At 41.7% G+C, this 20946-nt stretch overlaps 1 protein-coding gene across 10 annotated transcripts in view; it reads left to right on the top strand.

Annotated features, from left to right (window-relative positions):
- Positions 1-20946, top strand: part of LOC137311025 (solute carrier family 45 member 4-like) — a 108142-nt gene that overhangs the window by 28275 nt on the left and 58921 nt on the right. The window contains exon 2 of one of the 10 annotated variants that reach the window (XM_067978477.1): positions 19545-19680. The exons of 4 other annotated variants lie outside the window; for them this stretch is intronic. The gene's annotated coding sequence lies outside the window, so the exon portion shown is untranslated. Of the gene's footprint in view, positions 1-709; positions 745-784; positions 1055-1158; positions 1327-19544; positions 19681-20946 lie in introns of those variants that run through there. 5 more of the 10 variants (XM_067978479.1, XM_067978473.1, XM_067978475.1 and 2 more) reach the window with 5 other exon arrangements.

Below are 20946 nucleotides of genomic sequence, written 5' to 3'. Positions count from 1 at the left end.
CCCGGAGGGGAGGGGAGGGCCGGCAGACCCGGAGGGGAGGGGAGGGCCGGCAGACCCGGAGGGGAGGGGAGGGCCGGCAGACCCGGAGGGGAGGGGAGGGCCGGCAGACCCGGAGGGGAGGGGAGGGCCGGCAGACCCGGAGGGGAGGGGAGGGGAGGGCCGGCAGACCCGGAGGGGAGGGGAGGGGAGGGCCGGCAGACCCGGAGGGGAGGGGAGGGGAGGGCCGGCAGACCCGGAGGGGAGGGGAGGGGAGGGCCGGCAGACCCGGAGGGGAGGGGAGGGCCGGCAGACCCGGAGGGGAGGGGAGGGGAGGGCCGGCAGACCCGGAGGGGAGGGGAGGGGCGGCAGACCCGGAGGGGAGGGGAGGGCCGGCAGACCCGGAGGAGGAGGGGAGGGCCGGCAGACCCGGAGGAGGAGGAGGGGGAGGGGAGGGCCGGCAGACCCGGAGGAGGGGGAGGGGAGGGCCGGCAGACCCGGAGGAGGAGGAGGGGAGGGCCGGCAGACCCGGAGGAGGAGGAGGGGGAGGGGAGGGCCGGCAGACCCGGAGGAGGAGGAGGAGGGGGAGGGGAGGGCCGGCAGACCCGGAGGAGGAGGAGGGATGGGGGAGGGCCGGCAGACCCGGAGGAGGAGGGATGGGGAGGGCCGGCGGACCCGGAGGGGAGGGGGCCTCCATAGCCGGGAGGAGGAGGACCGGCAGACCCGGGGGAGGCCTCCAGAGCCAGGAGGCGGAGGACCGGGGGAGGGGTGAGGCAGCAGATCTCATACTGGGGGAGGATGCAGACCTGGTACCGGGGGAGGGTGTAGAGCGGTGGAGGAGGGCAAAGAGAAGTTTCTGACGGGCACCGAGGCGGAGGTTGGGATAACCCGGTATCGAGAAGAGTGCTGCAATTTTTTTTTCCTTTTCCGCCCGGTGAGGCAACAGAGAGACCCGGACCTGGCCGCATCAGGCGGTGAGCGATGTTGTTCCCGAGCGGGACCTGTCTTCGCACCAGCCCCTCCGACAACCTGTAGTAAGGGGCACCGCAAAGCTGAGCTCGGGGCCGCAGTGGGATTGGTGGGTTGGTAGGGTGGGGAAACTAATACAGATTGATTAAATGTGTGTCTGGAATATGTTAAATGTTGCTGCATGTGCTGGAGCCCAATGTCTTAAATAGTGCATATAGAACAGGCGTCTGTTTGCAAACTCCAGATATTTATTACAGGCTTTCAACGATCTCTTGCGCCTATTAAAATTAAAACGACGTCCTGTCCTACGAGTTTACAATTGAAATATGATCGCATCCAGGGTAATCCACTCGATCGTTTGACAGCTGGGCTGTAGTAAAGGTGTCGCGATTTATTTTTTTAATCGATCGTTACTTTTTAACCATTCCTGTCTGATTCTCTCCGATCCCAATTTTGATTGTGTATGGTTTTGAGTTATGGTTTGTTGTATCGGTCTGCTGGTGGTCTCCTGATTATGCATGGTTTCTGTATGTTTCAGCATATTAAATGGCTTTCGTGATTTCCATCCACATCCCGTCCCGGGATCTGTCTATTTTCCCATTTTGTAGAGGCAAATGCATTGATTTCAGAGTAATAGGGTAGGAGTGAAACTCGCGTTTCCGATCACCAGAATCCCAGAGGAGTTGGCGGCTATTTAATAGGAAATTTGTTTTTATGCCTCCTAAAATGAAAGTGACAGGAAGCATGTTGGCCTTGAGAGCCTTTTTAGAAACTAGAAGAAATGAAATTACTCTTCAGCTTCATAAAATGCGTCCCTTTAATCGTTGGGTGCGTTTTTAAATTTTTTAAAAACGTTTCCGTCAGTGATCCTTGCGTTTTTCTCATTTGTGCCACATTGACATTGACTAGGATTAGGTTAAACCGTTCAGCCATAAAGGTCAGGACGCGATTGCATAATGTCGCATTTACGGTTGCACGATCATTTACTATCAGTGACTAGTTTTCCTGGTTCCAAATCTTACTTAAATCTGCTGGTATTACGTGAAATTGATGTTACGTACTGCAGGCTGTAGATATGCGATTTTATGCAATTTGGACTCCGCCGGAGGTGAGACGGGTAACTCGCGGGGTGGGGGGGGAGCGGAGAAGAGAGGTGATCGGGTCATTTTGTAATCACTTTTAATTAAAAAAGTGAACACAATTGGGGGGGGGGGGGAGAAATCTTTTTGTAGTGCGTTATTTTTAAAGCCTAATAGACAAGGTCTATTTGGTGCCTTTTTAAACAGATAACGTAATTAATCGCTTTAGCTGTAGGTGCCTTCGAATATGATGCTGCGTTCTCGCTGTTCTGCAACTGTCGTAATAGACAAATTTTCATCCTGGCCTTTCGGTTGACTCTATTCTGTAAGCTTCCCAATTAAGGTAAATAAATCAAAGAAATGCAGTTAACTGAATTAATTTTTATTATATCCAATTTTTGGTGTTAAAATGCATCCAATCCTTGCTGTATAATAAGCAATGTTAATTTAGAAGCAAATTTATGGATTAACTAGTGAAGGTTATTTTAGAGACTAAAGTAGATTTTTTTTTAAAAAGCCATGTGGAGTCCTCCAGCTCTAACTAGTCTTTTTTTTTTGCTGCCTGGATAAGTGCTAGAAGCCCTTTTTTAGGAATTCTGGAGGGCTCTGTGGACGTGTTACACTGAATAAACATTTGGTGTTTCCTGAAACAAGGAACTGCCGTCCAGAAAGGAGCACAAGGGCTTCTTTGTGCCTGATGGTTCAGATGAATGGTAAGGATTTTACCACAAAACAAAATCCCTGGAGCTTCTGCCTGCAAATGATCCTCAGACTTGGAACCACCATGTCTTCCAGTAAGCAGCTAGTGATAAATTAACAAATTACTTGCATTAAATTTAAATTGTGTTGTAGGCAATTTCCATAGACAGATCCCTTTTTCTTAAAACTAAGGCAATTTTTTTAGTAAATCCTTGTTCAGTAGGAATATATGCACAGCTGATCCTTGTGGGTGATCTGGAAAATGTGCAGTAGTGGAGGGAAGAATTCTCAAATGCCCATACCTTTTTGGAATTGTAACCAGTAACAGCATTAAAATCTTGCCGATATGTATCAGCCTGTTTTAGGGCCCTTGTTACGAGAATTATAGATCCTATATAGTATTGCATGTAAGTTTTACAAATATGTTCACTGAACCCACAGCTTAAGCATTTAGAAAAAACCTGACTGTAATTTTTGGGGTGATGTATTTTAGTCACAACAGAAGTAAAAGGAGCATCTTTATCCCAGTCTTGTATCCAAAGATCACGTTACTGGGTTGGCCAAGTAGGGCATCACATTGATGGCAGAGTACTGTAGGGCTTTTTACAAGATGACTTCTTAATCGGAATAAGATCTTTTGGGGATAGGTACCTCTCCAGCAGAAATAGGGAAAATAGACAAGTCAACTTCTGGCTTTTAAAATTCATGCTTGGCATTACCTAATCAATATTTTCTGAATCATCTTGACTCTTAATCTTTTCAAACTCTATTGTTCACTTTTTTTCTCAATAATTATTGCCCAATTCCTAAAGGCCAGTTAAAATATAATTTCTGTTCTGGAACAAAAATCTTACTGTCTTTGGGACTCATTTTTAACACATTGCTGCTGTGAATATTTACTTTCATCTGCAGAGGGTCGGCAGAACGTTATTGGCATGCAGCTTCAGGACTTGAGGGTTTAAGGTGCAGAAACTATTAGCAATATGTGCCAGTGTGGTTTGTGCACTGGTGGGTAAATAAACAACACTCCCTATACAACAGTGACTACACATCACAAGTACTTCATTGACTGTTAGGCACTTAGGGATATCCTGAGGTTGTGAAAGGTGCTATACAAATGCAAGTCTTTTAAAGTATAAAAGAGCATTTAAGCATTATAATCTTGTGAGAACAGTTAACTTCAAAAGCTATCTGCACTGCATGGAAATGAATAGGCTCAGGCTTAACTGCCTCTGAAAACAGTTTTTTTTTTACCCTTATTGGCCCTGTTTTTCCCCCTCCCAGGAGATTGTGTGTGCAAGATGCTTCAGCCATCGTGTGTGGGGCAAGCTTAATGGACCAGCTGGTCTTTTTCTGCCTTTCATTTTTGTATGTTCATAGATCCTTTTAACATAATAAACCACCCAAAGGACTTCAGAGGAGAAAAAATGAATACTGAACAATAGAAGAGTTAAGGGAGATGATAGTGAGATCAGAGATAGGTTTTTAGGTAGCTTTTGAAGTGGGGAGGTGGAAAAGAATAGGGTGACCAAAACTCTTTCACTAAATATGGATGGAGTGTGAGAGAAAAGATACAATAGAGGCCAATGGCAGAGGGACCAAAGGAAGCTGATTTGGAAGAGGATAGGTCCTGGCACTTAGGACTGGAGGAGGTTGCAAAAATCAGGGAGACACTGGAGGAGCCTGTAGATGAGGGCAGTTTTAATTTAATGTGGTGAGGAGGACAGGGATCATAAAGGAGCAGTGTTTATTTTAGGATAGGATGTGAATAAGTTGTAGTTTATGCAAGGTGGAATTCAGAAGGTTGGTGAGGAAAATTTCAGTAATTATGCCTGGAAGTGACTACAGTGTTGATGAATGTTTCATTAAAAGGGCATAAGATGATGGTGGAGATGTCCAGTGTTGCAAAGGTGATCTTAACTGAAGCAAAAATGTGGGTTGTGGGGTTTGAGGCTTGGCTCACTGAAACGCAATGTGGATTGTGCCCCAACAGGTTTCAGCCAGAACAAGCAGCTGAGAAATGAAATGGAATGAGTCTAGAGTATGAAGTTTTGATGTGCACAAGTGGCACTTATAAGAACCGTGGGCTCAATGAGTTTTAGAGGGATTACATTTGAGACTTGAGCATTGAAAGAGTAGTGAAGAATGAAGTTTAGCCTCCGTTGGAGTGATTGGGGCACTCTATTTGTAAAGCCTGCGGTCTCGTATGCTGTTTTTGTTTTTACAAGTTTAAATTTGCATTGGCGTGCAGTTCTTGTGATCAACATATGGAATGGACACCCAGATTGAGGTGCAAATGCTAGAATAGTTTAAGAAACAATTGGATGTGACATTTGGGAGGAGAGGAGACAGTAGGATATTTCTGAAAGGAAGGCTCGTTTTAGTTCATCCAATCATAGAATTAAAATGGTTACAGCACGGAAGGAGGCCATTCAGCCCATTGAGTCCATGCCGGCGCTCCAAGAGCTATGCAGCTAATCCCACTTTCTCTGTAGCCCTGCAAATTTGTTCCCTTCAAGTGCTTATCCAATTCCCTTTTGAAAGCCGCGCTGCTCTCCACAAACTCCCACGTGCTGCAGTTATGGCACACCACCTGCACTGCCATCCCTATCTAACCTTGTTGTATTTATTTAAAGTTTTTATGTAAATAATTGACTTGGTTTATTTTTGTTTTTAAACTAATTTACCTAGTTTAAACTAGTTTCCTGTTCTCTTTAACTTTTAATGTTAGTTAAAAAGTTTAAAACTAAACAAGCAGACTAACCATTAAAAACATAACCATCACTAAACACATTAAACACTAAAAGCACTAACCAATAAACTAAATACTTACACTGACTTACCCTCGGCGCTCCTCTGCAACCTCACTAGCTTTTTTGATTTTTTTTTTAATTGGGCGCTCGGGCCCAGGGCTAGTTGCATGTGTGGAGGGTGACGCTGACAGACTGGTTGGGCCAAATGGCTTCTTTCCATGTTAGAAATACATAGAAGTTACATGTATATGACTAATTCTGAACTTGTCTGTCTTAAGTCAGTTTAAAGGTGTTTATAATGAATTTGTTTTCCACCTGTCAAGTGTGATCAAAATCCTGGAACTCCCTACCTAACAGCACTGTGGGAGAACCTTCACCACACAGACTGCAGCAGTTCAAGGCGGTGGCTCACCACCACCTTCTCGAGGGCAATTAGGGATGGGCAATAAATGCTGAACTTGCCAGTGAAGCCCACATCCCATGAACAATTTTTTTTTTTAAAGTATGTAGGTGGCAGATGCTGTTCATTTATAGAAAAATGTGAAATAAAGTAATATATTTTGGAAGTAAGAATAGAGAAAGGAAGTAATCTTAAAGTAAGATTTTAAATTAAGTAGGGAAGTGGAGGGAACTTGGCATACAGATACGCAGGTGGCATTGTAAGTAGAAAAGGCCACAAAAAAGCAAATAGAATCCTTGGTTTTCTAACTAGAGACATAGAATACAAAAGCAAGGAGCTTATATTGAATTTTTACAAGATCTTAGCTGCTCAATTTGAATATTGCTTATAATTTTGCGCACCCCTTTTTTTATAGGAAAGAAAAGGTGCAGTATAGATTCACTGGGATATTACCAGGGATGAAAAGAAACTTGGAATCATAGATGTAAGGAGACACACACCCGGTTATAGTCCAACAGCTTTATTTGAAATCACAAGCTTTCGGAGCTTTGCTCCTTCGTCAGGTGAAATGAAGAGATGCATATAGGCACAGCATATATAGTCAGAACAATGCCTAGTGATTACAGATAATCTTTCTAAATGTCCTTTATCACACCTCAGCAGAGAGATAATCACAGCAATCAAAGGAGTGAATGGTGTTCAAACAGGTTAGTCAGGGAAACATTACATCAAGAATACTGAGGTGGGGTCAAATGTAGCAGATGCTGGGGTTTGTATTAAAACAGATAACTTTTTTTGCTGGAAATCGCAGCAGGTCCGGCCGCATCTGCATATGGAGAACAAGCCAACTACGACTTGAGTCTGGATGACTGTCAGGTGGGGTTACATGTAGCATGACATGAACCCAAGATCCCGGTTGAGGCCGTTCTCATGGGTGCGGAACTTGGCTATCAATTTCTGCTTGACGATTTAGCGTTGTCGTGTGTCTCGAAGGCCGCCTTGGAGAACGCTTACCCGAGGATCGAAGGCTGAATGTCCTTGACTGCTGAAGTGTTCCCTGACTGGGAGGGAACCCTCATGCCTGGCAATTGTTGTGTGGTGTCCGTTCATCCGTTGTCGCAGTGTCTGCATGGTCTCACTTATGTACCATGCTCCGGGGCATCCTTTCCTGCAATGTACGAGGTAGACAACGTTGGCAGACACCACCCACCAGGTACAAGGTTCATACTCCTGTGACTCGGCCAACGTTGTCTACCTCGTACATTGCAGGAAAGGATGCCCCGGAGCATGGTACATTGGCCCGACCATGCAGACACTGTGACAACGGATGAACAGACACTGCACAACAATTGCCAGGCAGGAGGGTTCCCTCCGAGTCGGGGAACACTTCAGCAGTCAAGGACATTCAGCCTTCGATCTTCGGGTAAGCATTCTCCAAGGCGGCCTTCGAGACACACGACAACGCTAAATCGTCAAGCAGAAATTGATAGCCAAGTTCCGCACCCACGAGGACGGCCTCAACCGGGATCTTGGGTTCATGTCACGCTACATGTAACCCCACCTGACGTAGAGTCATCCAGACTCGAGTCGTAGTTGGCTTGTTCTCCATGCACAGATGCAGCCAGACCTGCTGTGATTTCCAGCAAAAAAGTTATGTTTTAATACAAACCCCAGCATCTGCTACATTTGACCCCTTGTGACCCCACCTCAGTATTCTTGGATGAATGGACTCCTTTGATTGCTGTGATTATCTCTCTGCCGAGGTGCGATAAAGGGCATTTAGAAAGATTATCTGTAATCACTAGGCATTGTTCTCTGACTATATATGCTGTGCCTATATGCATCTCTTCATTTCACCTGACGAAGGAGCAAAGCTCCGAAAGCTTGTGATTTCAAATAAAGCTGTTGGACTATAACCGGGTGTTGTGCGTCTCCTTACATTTGTCCACCACAGTCCATCACCGGCGTCTCCACATCATGGAATCATAGAATGAGACAGTGCAAAAGGAGGTCGTTTGGCCCAAGATGCCTGCTGGCTCTGAAAGAGCTACCCAACTTTTCCCACTCTCCTGCTCTTTCCCCATAGCCCTGCAAATTTTTTCTCCAAGTATTTATTCAATTCCCTTTTGAAAGTTATTAAACCTGCTTCCACCACCCTTTTTAAGGCAGTGCATTCCAGATCATTACCGCTTGCTGCATAAAATTTTTTTTCCTCATGTCGCCTCTGGTTCTTTTGCCAATTACATTAAATGTTGAGACTTTGTCACTAGAGTCGAGCAGGTTAAGGGGTGACCTGATGGAGGCCTTCAAGATTGTAAAGGGTTGAGGTGAATTGGGATGGATTGCTTCCACTGGTTTGTGAAATGGTAACGGGAGACTTTAAGATCAAAAAGAATTAGAGGGAAAGTTTATAAATGTTTTTACACAGAATATGGTTAATTTGGAATTCTCTGCCACAAATTGTTGAAGCAGTGTACATATCCATTTAAAAGAGAATTGGATAGTTGCTTGAAAAAGAGGAATATTAAGGGTATGGGGTGCAAACAGGAGAATGGGATTAGACTAGATGGTCATGTGGAGAAAAACACTGGCAGACTTGATGGGTTAAATGGCCTGTTTACAGCAATATGCATAGTGCATCTAATGGCAACCCTGGTGCTATAATTAGTCCCACTCCCCTGTTCTTTCCTCATCTCAAAACACTATTAAACCTTTTTTAATTTAATACTTTTGATTAGATAAGTTTCTTAACAGAAGTATATTCATTCATATCAACTTATTCCTGCTGGTAAACAGATATAGTGGCTTTTTTTTACTTTTTCCTTTTTTTTGCCCCCTACTACCCCCCCCAACAACCTAAGACTCTGCCACCAGAGGGAATTTTCACAAATGTTTCTCTGCCTATTCTTCAACTCAGTCCAGTAAGGACAAGTCCTTAACTGTGCTAAGTTGGCTTATCTCAGCTGAGATGGCAGCAAGGGTGCTACAATTGGTTGAGTAGAAAAATAAGTCCAAGGTTCCTGCTCATACTATCCAGTGACTCCTATTAAGTGCACAAGTATAACTGTTAGAGATTGAGTTCAAGTCTTACCATGCCAAGTTGAATTAGATAAAACTGTTAACCTGCAACAGGAAAGAGAAAATGACCATGAAAGCTGCTAATTGTTATAAAAACTCAACTAATTTACTGATGTTCTTTAGGGAAGGGAACATGTCACCCCTACCAGATCTGGCCTAAATATTACTCCAATCCCACATTATGTAGTTGACTCTTAATGGCCTAGCAAGCCGCACAGCCATAAAAACAATCAGTACAGAAGACCCACCATAATCTTCAGAATGACTTGGGATGGTCATTAAATGCAGCCTGGCCAGCTTTTTGTCACTGGTCTGCATAAGTGCATACCACAAAACTTTAAAGGTCACCTACAAAGGTGAAATCCATGGTCCCATTTATTTGCATATATTTCAAATTGCTGATTTGTGTTCTGATTTAGGATTTATCAAGTACCAATGAAGCAACAATGCTAAGAACAGTTAAAACCATAAAGTTCAAATAGAACAAATCACGGAATAAGAAATATAAGTGCGAATAGGACTGAGTTACCTGGCTTGGTTGCCAGGGATTGAGGGCTGCATGTGGCCCGCAGGTCACGTTTTGAACATCCCTGGTATATTCAATCCTGGAGCCTATCTCTGCAACATAGATTTTTGTGGGTTGCAAGTCCTTGAAAGAATGGAGTAGTAGTGCTCAAGAGTTCCACATTTGTGCCATGAACACATGCTGTTACAGCTGCACCTCCAATATTGTGTAGTAATCCAAAAAGAGAGTACGGAATAACAGCAGCATCATTTCTCCTGTCTGCAGGCGACTGCCACTGGTGAAGTTGTTGCCTGGCACTTTGTTCCTTGGCAGTTCAAAAGCAGAATTAATCACTTATTGCACTAGGGCTGCAGAACAATAATTAGACAATGGGAGATTTGGCTTGTTTTGGTACCCTGGAACAATTTGTTTTTCTTGTGCTCTGAGCAACCTCTAGGGACAGATATAAGTCTTCTGTTCTTCATATGGTGGTATACTATAATACAGCTGGAGACACCTAACACACTCACTAATACACTGCCATTCATTTTTTGCATACTAGTGGTGTTGTTTTGGTGGTGCGAACTCTGCTTTTTAGGAAGTATCAACTACCAGCACTACATAACTTATAATTACAATTTTAGTCTGCACTTTAGTATTGTTTGAATTAAAGTGAAAATAGAGAATTTTTCTAGAAGCATAACAGCCACATTGACCTTTAGATGAGTTTTGGTTTAATCAGTTCAATTAATAGACACCAATTGAACTTGCTTTGTTTATTATTTATTCTGGGGCGACACTAGTCATTTCACTGCCTGCATGATTGGAGTAGTGCCAGTGAAGCCGGCCTCTACAGACTTCACTTGTTTGTTCACTGTTTTCCACGTAACATAAAGATGTCCCAAAACCTTGAGCCAGCTCATGAGCCGACTTGCCACATAATGGGGGGTTCTGTTTCCCATCACTGAAGTATTGTACATAGATTAAAAGATTTAATGTTTAGAAATGGCTGAAAACTGGCAAAATTAATAATGCTGGATTATTTACATAAGTTTTTAAAGCCAGTTTGTTTGCACAAGTTATATAAAGCTATTATAAGCACTGAAATGGATGAATGAGCAGATGCAATTTTATCCTTTCTGGCCACATTAAGACTAACTTGCAACAGCTCTTGATGGTCCTGAACTGGTTGTGTTTCTAAGAGTCATGTGCCCAAAATATAAATTATCAATCTTCATTTCTCATTTTTATAGGCATGACATGTATTTAGGTTCAAAAGTGCCCTATGAATGCCATGTAATTCCAAAGCAGTTGTATAGTTAATTTTATATTAGTACCATCATAGTAATAATCAAGTCAAGTTCAGGATCTTGTATTTGTACAAACCTGGGACAAGAACTATAGAAGGTTTTTTTTTTACCCCCATTATTTTATAACTTTTTTTCTACACTTTTTTGGGAAATTGATCATAAGTCAAGGTGCATGTTGAATGTGAAATATTTTAATCCTTTTTCAGTACTTGAATACAACCTCATTAGTCTGCACTCGGTGTTGGAATATATACTATGGAAGAATCCTGTGCCTAAATAGAAAACCAAAAGTTGATGATTATAGGTTGCAACAATTGGAATAATGGATGGGAGTACTAGATTGTTTTTCTACACAAGATATGATTACACATATAGTTTAGAAATGACTTTCACTCTCACCCTATCAACACATTTTAATTCAAAATCTTTGTCTTCAAATTCCTCCACTCTGTCCCTGCCCTATTACTGCGATCTATTCCAGCCTATATACAAAACCTTTAGTCATTCAACTGCCTTTTATGTATTCAACCCACATTTCGCAGCACCACTTCAGTCCTATTCTCAAACTTCCTCCCTAAACCCCTCTGCTTCTGTCACTTTTTTTAAAAAAAACTTCTCAAAACTCATCTCTCCAAGCTTTCAGTCACCTTTCCTAACTCCCCACCTTACCTTTGCAACTGTTCCTATATTTGTTTTCCTACAGCCACCCTTGAGATGTGCTCTATTTAAAGAAGCTATATAAATGTTAGTTGATGTATGCTCCCAAGATAAAAATGATACTAATGCAGCAATTAAGCATTTATAACTGAATTTTAGTGACATTATCTTGATGCAGCAAACTTATACGTAGGATAAGCTATTTGATTCTTTGAAGCCCTTCCCTCTAGTAGGTTATCTAGCTGAATCCTGCATCTAATTGTACTTTAAATATATCATTGTTTTCTCTCTCACCTGGCTTGGTAGATTATTCCAAACATTTATCAGAAGCATAAATAGGTTGTAAATTTACTTTGCACTAGCCTATTTGCCTGCTGACCCTATTGTCTTGGTTTATCTCTTGTACTACAATGCAAAGAGACCTTTTTAATGTTTTTTTTAATCATGTATTTAAATGTGAACGCATTGAAGTCTCTTAACAATTATGCAGCATCAGGTATAGGAAAATTCTCTTGCAACACACGTGAGAGTCATCAGGAAAAATTGTAACATTTCCCAACGTGCTCCCATTTAATTAACAATGGGAATGATATATTGGAGGGAGGGGGTGCTGCATTAATCTTCAGCTACCCAAGAACCTAATTGTTCTTTTTTACTATATTTTAAGCACTTTTTAAATAAATGGGTAAATTATAGCTGCATGGTATGCTGCTGAACACCTGGAGAATGTTCAATGCAGTGTGTGATCCTTTTACTGGTGTTAGAGGACGGGTGTTCTTAGAAATTACTCTTCAAAATAATGGGGTTCACAGCATTTAATGTCAGACATTCACAGATTTATTAAACATTAATTATTGTTGACCAGAATTAAACATACACTTACAACAAGACCGTGCAAGTTTTAGCTGGAAAAACCAAAACTCGTTACAGTTCCAAACTCTGTTTACTTGATGGGCCAGACCTTCTTATTCCAGGATATTTTTATACCCTTTTTCACAAGTGGTATGTGACAGTTCGGATGTACCATAGCATTATCTAATGCACAGTTATCATTCAACACTGATTGCCGGTCCTGTCCTAGTTTGTACTCTCTAACTTGTCTTGCTCTCCCTAACTTTCCAGATCGGTGGTCTTTCTCAGTCAGGTGTTTCTTCAATGCCTTCCTAATAAAGGGAGCTTTTTCTGACTGCTATAGTTTTAACAATTTCTTTTCCCATACAAATCTCCTGCTTCTGAAATGGATGATAAGTTCTGCAGGAGGATACATCTGCAAATACTTCAACTAATTACTAGAATGTCTTTTTAATTGTTTACTGTCCAAACTGACCCTTGCCCTTAATAAAATAAAGCAAGTCTGTCTTGTTTACACTTTCTTCTAACAAGCAAAAGCTAAAAGCTAATAGTACAATATAAAGATTAACCCTTTCCTTACACTGGTATAAATAAATTGCAGTATGTTGGTTCCTAAAGATGGGTACATGCCTTGAAGGACACCAATGAATAGCATCTATGCTTTCTTTTGCCTTTTAAACATCAGAGACTCTTTTCACATGAGTAGCGGATGCCTGAAACTATAATCAAAATGGAAGCAAGATACCATATTGAAGTTTTTGGTGAGAAGTTCATGTGCCCCAGCAGGCGACCACGTCTTCCTCCTCGTGAGCTAGGTTCACTAGTCAAACAGTGTCCTGGAATACAGTGGTATTATCTGGCTCCAGTATTGGATTACCAGGTCTGCCACAGAGGGTTGACTTGATCTATGCTTCTATTTCAGGCAACTCATAGCTCCACGCCCAAAACACCCTTACCTCTTTTTCAAACTCTCTCTTCCAAGGACGATAATTACGAGTGATCATTAAACAACTGGGCAGCATGGATTTGAACCCCAAGCTTAAATCCATGCTGATCAGTTGTTAAATGACCCATTTTCCTCTTTGAAGCCCTCCACTCGTGTTTCTGCTCATCACAGTACTGAAACTGCCCTAATCGGTGACACATGACATTCTGACTGGCCATGGTACATTATCCATTTTCGACCTCTGCAGTCTTTGTCAGAATTAATACTCTATTTATACTCTATCTAATCCAACCTCCAGCAATCAGATTTTTATACCTTATCTATACAGTCATCTCCAGATAGATTCCAATAAATTCTGTAGGTGGTCAATGAAAATAGTTACCAGATGGTTTGGAGTGGTCTTAGTTTTTGTTAAATTGTACTGTTCTTGTAACTTTTTTTCTGCATGACATTGTTCATATGCAATGGGTTGGACACAGGGTCAATCTCTGCCGGATATATACTTTTCTAGTCTAACAAAGTTTAGGCATGTACAGCTGTTAGTGGAATGGAATGATATCAATTTAAATTTTTATTTTAATGAGCAGCCCTTGATGTCAGATTTCAAATTATTTATTCAACACTCATTTGCATGGAAGGCCATAAATGGCCTCAGTTAATCACCTTACTAACACTCCAGAGAATGGGAGTTCAAATCCCACTATAGTGTTTGAGAATTTGAATTCAGTTTAAAATAAAAAGCTGGAATCAGTAAAAGTGACCACGAAGCTATTGGGTTGTCATAAAACCCAACTGGTACACTAGTGCCCTTTTTAAATAAATAAATAAAAATAAATTTAAAACAGAAATAGACAGTTTCCTAGAAGTAAAGGGAATTAGGAGTTACGGGGAGCGGGCAGGAAATTGGACATGAATTTAGATTTGAGGTTAGGATCAGATCAGCCATGATCTTATTGAATGGCGGAGCAGGCTCGAGGGGCCGATTGGCCTACTCCTGCTCCTATTTCTTATGTTCTTAAGGAAGGAAACATGCAGACCTTACCCAGTCTGGCCTATATGTGACTCCAGTCCCACGCCAACGTGGTTGACTTTTAACTGCACTCTGAAGTGGCTTAGCAAGCCACTCAGTTGTTCAAGTAGAAGGTTCACCACCACTTTCAAGGCAACTTGGAATGTGCAATAAATGCCAGCCTTGCCACTGAAGCCCACACCCTGAGAATGAGGGGGAAAGAAACTTGGGCAATTAGAGTCCCATGAATAGCCTTTTAAGCTGGCTGTTACAGCCCAAGACCTGTTGCCTAGGGGGTCACTGGAGGTACTGTTAATATTGGTGGTAGCACTTTCACCTGAGTCACAAGGTTGAGGGTTCAAGTCCCACTCCAGGGACTGGAACACAAAATCTAGGCTGACGCTTCAGGGGAGTGCTGCGCTGTCGGAGGTGCTGTCTTTCGTATGAGACATCAAACCGAGGTCATATCTGCAGCTGGACATAAAGATCCCATGGCACTATTTTGAAGAAGAGCAGGGGAGTTCTCCCCAGTGTCCTGGCTAATATTTATCTCTCACCCAAAACCTAGGGGGGGTAAAAGATTATCTGGTCATTATCACATTGCGGTTTGTGGGACCTTGTATGCAAATTGGCTGCTGCGTTTCCTGCATCACAACAGTGAGTACACTTCAAAAGTACTTAATTGGCTGTAAAACAAAACCCCATGAAGGGGCGTCAGATGTCCTGATGTCATGAAAGGCACCAGAGAAATGTAAGCCTTTTCCTTTTTTTTTAACATTAAGCCTTAATTTGCATGAAGAATGATACATACATCCGACATTTCCCTACATTTCAAAAATAATTCACTAGCTGTTTTGGGATGCTCCTGAGGTTATGAAAGTCTCCATAGAAAAGCCTATGGTGATGGCCTGAGGTAATAGGATAAGGAGTGTATTGGTAAGACATATTGGGAGATTATGAACCTGCTGCTAGTTTTATGGTGATGTTGTATCCAAATTGGCACAGAACTGAAAACTACCTGCAGTGGGTCTAAATTGCTAGTTCAAACATTGATGGCAAATTGAGGTCAAATTGGTTCCAGACTCTGCCCTTTTTGCTATTATAGACTAGGTACCAGAAGATATTAACTATGCCGATGCCTAGGCACTGGAACCCTGATGGTTCATTTTACTGTTAGTGAAAACTGCTAATGGTTTGCCAGTTCAAGTCTGATTATCTCCACAGAAAGTTTGTGCATCATGCTGGGTAATTAAAATATGAAGACTTCATTTGATGTGTTGCCTACCAAGATCGTTAAGAGTTTCTTTTTCACTCCCTCCCCTTTTAATGTCTATATATGGCCTGATCACCATATTTAGTATTTTTCCCCAAAACTTATTTCAGCCAAATTTTCTCAATCTTTACAAAAAGAAAATAAAACTAGAAATCTGAAGTAAAAGCAAAAAAAATGCTAGAAATACACAAGGGATCAGTCAGCACCTGTGAAGAGGAAAGACAAATTTATTGTAGTTCTTGACCAAATCGTGTGTATGCAACTTAAAAATTGTTGGCTTGCAAGAAATTAGTCTTTTTATTCGTTCATGGGATGTGGGCGTCACTGGCAAGGCCAGCATTTATTGCCCATCCCTAATTGCCCTTGAGAAGGTGGTGGTGAGCCGCCTTCTTGAACTGCTGCAGTTCGTGTGGAGAAGGTTCTCCCACAGTGCTGTTAGGAAGGGAGTTCCAGGATTTTGACCCAACGACTATGAAGGAACGGCGATATATTTCCAAGTCGGGATGGTGTGAGAGGGGAACGTGCAGGTGGTGGTGTTCCCATGTGCCTGCTGCCGTTGTCCTTCTAGGTGGTAGAGGTCGTGGGTTTGGGAGGTGCTGTCGAATACCATAAAAGTTTGAAAAATTGAGAATTGTATTGAGTAGCTACTGGATTCAGTGCCTGTGATTTTCCTGTCTGTTTAAAGTGACTGGGAGGGAAAAGTGAATTAAGTTGCAGAAGTGGAAAAACCTGGCAGTAACTTTAAGGAAGATTCAGTTAGTAAATTTCTTGCATAAAAGATTTGCATATTAACGAGGTTTTAGGAGGAGTTCTGGTAATCTATTGTGATAGCAAAACTGAGAGTTGCAGTTTGTAACCTTTTCCAACTATATTTTTGTGGATAAGCCAATTGGAGTGTAACATGGATCCAGATAGGCTTGATACACTAATATCAGTATACACGATGACTGCATCTCTTTAATTTGTATTTAAAAGTAAGCAGGGATTTCCCTGAACCTGATGGTATTGGAGCAGACATGCTATCACTTTATTCTGATGTCATAACTCATACTATTGTAAAACAACTTTAGTTTAATAATACTGTAATGTATAAATAACATATACATTTCCACTTCATGGGTTTTTGTTTTATGCCAAGCTTTGTATAGATGAGTGACATCTATACAAATAGATGTGCTGATGGGGTTAGATGAAGAGGGGTAGGAGGAGGCTAGTGTGGAGCATAAACGCTGGCATAGACCAGTTTCTGTGCTGCATATTCTATGTAACTCTGACTCTTGTCTCCCAGGTTCATTCTGTTTTTTTAAAAATCCTTATGTATGATTTGAAGAGGTAGTTTAATGCATGCTGTCTAACTGGAATGTTAGCTAATGTACATAAGTTGTGGTATAAGGTAGTAAAGGGATTGAACTATGTTTGAGCAAGCTACATGATCTGTAGAATGGAAAATGGGTTACTGAAGGATAAGTTCTGTTTTACTTTCTGGCAAGGCACAGTGTAATTGAAGTAGACTTACTTCCTATGTCATTCAGTGGATACTTAAATAAGAAATGTGCTAAGTCAAGAGAGTGCTAATTAATTAATATGCTTTAGTAGGTAAAGTTGAAGTTAAGAATTCTACTGCAGAGCTTAACTTGGTGAATCAAGGATGTTTGCATCTTTTTTTGGTTCAAGATGTCCAAGGCACCTTGAATACCCATGTGATCGATCAATTTCAAGTTTTTAATTGTAGACTGCATGCAAGTGATTGACTTGCAGTCATTGACAGATCTATATTCTGCATGAGACATTAAATGTTCCAAGCCACGTGTTAGTTTTTCTGTGGAGCATGGGCCCATGGGCTGTCTGAGCTTGAAATCCATATCCTTAAGTATGCTGTGGCCAGTGTTGTAAAAGCAGAAGAATCTAGAGTTCATAGTTGCTGATTCAAGTATTTTCTACTTTGGCCATACTCAAAATCTTCTCTACGTCTTGATACAATTTTTGTAACTGTATGTAGTAAATTTGCATTGACATGTCAGCTGAATTACTCTTACATGTGTTTTAAATATATGGGTTTTTTTGCCCTTTATTTCCACCTCCCCCCCCCCCCCAAAAAAAAAAAGAAATTGGGCTACTTTCAGAATAAAAGGGAATTGTGCTAGGGACCAACTGTTCCCCAACATCTACCACTCAGTCTCTTATAAAATAATTGCTGCACCCTGACATGATTTTCCTCCCTGCTCCCACCCAACACTAAGTGAAGTGAGCACTATTACTGAAAAAGCATTTATCTGTTTAAAAATGCTCCAGCAGAAATGGCTGATCTGAGATTTTCCACTTGGTGATGGCAGATATTTAATACATCTGCCCATATTTGAATAGATACAACGTTAATGGACATATTTCCTGTCATTACAGCTACAGCAGCGCTATGAAAACCATTGCATTTTTGGTGTCTGACATTGCTAAGGATGTGGGAGTACCAAAATGGAAGGACCTAAATGCCTAGTGCATTGGATCGTAGAGCAATGCAATAAATTAGACAACGTGGGTTATTCAATTTTTTTCTTCTGCTGGCCATGCTACACATCGTGCTGAGTTTTGGCCTGTCCTGATATGTATACATGCAATTTTACAGAATGTATCACTGGATGGTATTGAAAGATTGATTTTTGTCTAACACAGGAACTGATGTCAATTATAACATCCCTATTGCCATGGGTATTTTTTTAAAAATTGGAACATGGGTGCTGTTGGCAAGGCTTCATTTATTGCTCATGCTTCGTTACCCTGAAACGGTAGTGGGCCATCTTGAACCACTGCAGTCCCTGTGGTGATGGTGCTTCCAACATGGTGTTAGGTAGGGAATTCCAGGATATTGTCCGAGCAATGATGAAAGAAGAGATCGTTCTAAGTAAGAATCCTGTGTGGCTTGGAAGGTAACTTGGTGCTGATGTTCCCTTGATATTGTTGCTCTTGTCCTTCTACTTAGGCTTTGTGGGGCTGGAAGGTGCTGTTGAAATAAACTTGGTTAGTTCCTGCAATGCATTCTGTAGATGTTTCATACTATAGCCATAGTGTGCTGGTGGTGGACATTGAGGTCAGTGGTGAAGTGCCAATAAAGTGAACTGCTTTATCTTGAATGGTGTCAAGCTTCGAGTGTTGCAACTGCATCCGTATAGGAAATGGCAAGTATTCCATCTCACTAGGGATGTGTGTTTGGCCCAACTATCTTCAACTACTTCAATAGTGACCGTTACTCTATCAGGAGTGGGGCTGTTCATAATTTCAGTGTTCAGCTCCATTTGCAACTCCTCTGATGATAAAACAGCCCTTGCCAGCCTACAGATAGACCTGGATAACATCCAGGCTTGGGCTGACAAGTGACTGGTTAGAAAATGTTACCTGCTATCTCCCCTTGACCTTCAACAATACCTCCATCATCAAATCCTCCACCATCACATCCTGGATGTCATGCTTAACCAGAAGCTTAACTGGACCAATCATATCAACACCATGGCAACAAGATCAAGGCAGAGGCTGGGTGATCTGTGACAAGGCCTCACTTCCTGGCACTTCCTTGCCATTGTCTGTCTGCAAGGCTCAAATCAAGAATGTGTTGGAATACTCACCACTCACTTGCATGAGTGCAGCCACAACAACACTACAGAAGCTTGACTCCATCCAGGACAAATCTGTTCTTTATTGGTGCCACTTAGACTCAGTATCCACCATCAGCACACTATGCTGCAGTATGTACAGGATATAGTGCAGTACCTCCCTCCCCTGCAACCTCTACTACAGAGAAGGACAACAGCAGTAAAGTTATGGACTACCATCGCCTCCAAAAGGCACATCAAGTATATCGCCCTTTCTTTATTGTTAGACCAATATCCTGGAATTCCCTACTTAACATCACCATTGGGCCATCAGCACAAGAACAACAACAGCAGCTCAAAGAGAAGGCCACCACCTGCAGGGCAGTTAGGGATTGCAATTCCAACATCTGCAGTATTTTGCTTGTCAATTGTGCATCTGTTGTTTATTTATTCTCAGGATGAGACAAAGTCAAGGCAACTTTACTGCCCGACAAGCAAAATACTGCAGATGCTGGAAATGTGAAACATAAACGGAAAATGCTGGAAACACACAGCAGGTTAATCAGCATTTGTAAAGAGAACAGACTAGCCAGGTTGGTTTTGCTGCTTTGATTTTGAGGGCTGCTATTCTCACACCATTTGCATTAAGCTCTTGTGCCCATGTCTGGGTGAAGACTGTGATTAAGTCTGGAGCCAAGTGCTTCTGGTAGAACCCACACTGATCATTGGTGAACAGGTGCTACTTGATGGCATTATGATTCCTCCAATCACTTTGTTGATTGAGAGGGATGATTGGCTGGGTTGGATTCATCCTGTTTTTGTTTGTGTGGGTAGGACACCTGGACAATTTTCAACAGTGTCTGGTAAATACCAGTGTTTTATGAACAGGTCTAACCACTGGTTAGAATGAACAAGCAAGGAAGATGAGACAAGGAATGAATTTTCTGTGACTGACTTGGTTTTCAGCCTGTACAAATTTAATATCATTGAGTATGTACTGTACAGATACCTCCGCTCACTTTTTTTCTAGGTTTTTTTTAAGTCTTCATCACAAACCCAGGAAATGGTTCCCTTAAGCCTCTAATTCTGCTGACGTGTTTGTGAACAGATCCCTGGGGTGATGTATATAAAAACACATTAAGAACTTGATAGCTCCAGTGCATTCGCAGCTCTTGGTCTATCATCTTTGCAACTGGATTAGGTTAAGGCTCCAACGCTGTAATCTAAAACTCCTTTTAGGTGGCTGACAGTTCTGCAGCAACCTACTCGCACCCTGTTATTTATACATACTTATTTATATATTCAAGAAAACATTGGTATTTTAGCAAAACTTGAGTATGTTGTGGAATGTTTTGCTTTCCAACCCCTCCATTTTAAATTTCCAAGCTGTTTTGAAGTCTGTAACTTGGAGTTTCAAATATTTAATCAGATCTGCTAAAGGCTGTCTACGCATTTCAACTGAGGAAAGGTATGTGATTTAGCCGAGAGGCTCAAGCCATTGCAGTCATTGTAAATTTAGATGTGTTTTCTCTTCCTCTTTTATGACATCATAAAAACAATTTATTCCACTGTGGTAGTATAGCATTGTGAGAAGTGTGTAAAACCCAGTGCTGATTATCATTTGACTATTATGACTATTTTGAGTTAAGTGAAACTTAGCTATTTAATTATGTGGAAAATCAGCAGGCCAGCATTGTGTATGTTTGTGGCTGACTGCTTTTTATCCTATGGAAATCTTTTAAGGATATATTGCACACTGTAAAGTTAGATTAAACTTGGCAAGTGACCTCTGGTAGCTTGCCCAATTGGTTGGTCTTCAAATGTAAGCCTAAAGAAGACCGACTGAATGTTTGCAGGCT

The sequence above is a fragment of the Heptranchias perlo genome, chromosome 3 (assembly GCF_035084215.1).
Source record: "Heptranchias perlo isolate sHepPer1 chromosome 3, sHepPer1.hap1, whole genome shotgun sequence".
In the NCBI taxonomy this organism is placed as follows: Eukaryota; Metazoa; Chordata; class Chondrichthyes; order Hexanchiformes; family Hexanchidae; genus Heptranchias; species Heptranchias perlo.
The sequence above is the reverse complement of the archived record's forward strand: the minus strand, read 5'-3'. Positions and strand labels throughout refer to the sequence as shown.